Source organism: Littorina saxatilis, linkage group LG1 (genome assembly GCF_037325665.1).
Source record: "Littorina saxatilis isolate snail1 linkage group LG1, US_GU_Lsax_2.0, whole genome shotgun sequence".
NCBI classification, from domain to species: Eukaryota; Metazoa; Mollusca; class Gastropoda; order Littorinimorpha; family Littorinidae; genus Littorina; species Littorina saxatilis.
Genome location: NC_090245.1, coordinates 49,213,656 through 49,215,348, shown reverse-complemented (window position 1 = coordinate 49,215,348; position 1,693 = coordinate 49,213,656).

Genomic DNA, 1,693 nt, shown 5'->3' with positions numbered 1-1,693 from the left:
CCCTTTTTAACACTATCTAAGTGATCTATGTTCATTTTTGTGAATATGTAACGCTTTGGCGAATAATTCTAATTTAATGTACATGTTGAGAGAGGAATTTCCTCCACAACTATCTTTACCTGGTTGAAAAATTGTACGATTTGTGTAGCGTGTCAAAGTGACATGTTTGCCTGCAATCACGACTTGCTTGGCCCCTACCCTGTATAAAACATCTTATGAAAAGGTAAAAAAAACCAAAAAAACACCCGATTAAATACTATGCACTCATCGTACAGCCAGTAAAATATCCTCCACGAATCTGTTTTTAACTGTTTGTATTCTTATCTGCGACAAAAAGACAAATTGTTGCTTCAACAGTGCTCTGAGCGGAGCAGCATTTTTAAGGGGCCAGTGCCACCTAGGGGGTGGTGTACTTTTTTTGTTTGTTGTCTAGCTGCCATTTATCAGTCAAAATGTTTGAAACTTGGGCAAGACATCAATCATAGAGTATAGTTTTCTGCTATATGGGTATATTGTTGTTAAAAAAAGTAATTTAAGCAATTGTGAAGAATAGTTTTAAAAATACATGAATGAGCTCCTTTTTACACATATTTTGTGTTACTAAAAATAGCATATTTAGACAAATTGCTTCAAAAACGTTTCTTAAACAACAAAATACTCACATATAGCAGAAAACTTTACTCTATGATTGATGTCTTGCCCAAGTTTCATACATTTTGACTGTTAAATGGCAGCTAGACAAAAATAACAAAAAGTACACCCTCCCCTAGGTGACTCAGATATACTTTGCAACCTTATAAAAAGTTGTATCGATGTTAAAGATGTGAAACGATAGATTATGCCCCCAAAAGGGATTAAAGTGGCGCAAATTTGGGGGTAAATTTTGTCACATCGAAAGGAAGTCTATAACGACAGTAGTTTGCAAAAAATAAGACAACAGTTCTGTGTGGTGGGTATTATTGCCCCAATCGGCTGACCCTGTGTCTGTGCAAAAAAAAGCAGAAGAATAGTGGTGAATGCGCGTTAGAGCGATAAATAAAATTACCAAAAAATACCGTGTACTCGCGTTTAAACGAAGAATACGGAACAAATAACAGCAACATTTCAACCCTAGGTTTTTCTTCAGGCAAAATACTAACGCATTTGGTGCATACAAATACCAACGATACCTTCAAAAAGGGTATTTTACACACCAGAGTTAGTTGTTCGTCGCGATATGCAAGCCGACCAGCAGCGTGATGTCGCTTTGCCTCGCTTTGACTAACTTGATAGTGTTCGGGGCGCTACTCTGTCACATCACTTGAAAATCCCGACAGAGTTATTTCCGGAAAAGTTCAATTCCGGAGGGATGTAAGTTATGACAACAGATTTGTGGCTGCCCAGCACCTCTTTCACACAATACCCAAGGGAGAGCATGAAATAGTGTCTACGGAGTGAAAGAGATACATACTCCAAAAGGAAATATTGTTATCTCCCTTCAGCTGGAGTTGCAGACTGCTGGCAGACCGACACTCAAGGAGCGAACACATACACACACGCCACACCACAAGGCTTACCTCGGACATGTCGGTGGACAAAACAATTCTATGATAATGCTCGCGCGATAGTCTGCCGAGGTTTATTTTTCAGTGTACGACTTGTTACGAGCCAAGCATTAAAGCAGGATTACTTTCAAATGTAGCCGAGCAATGGT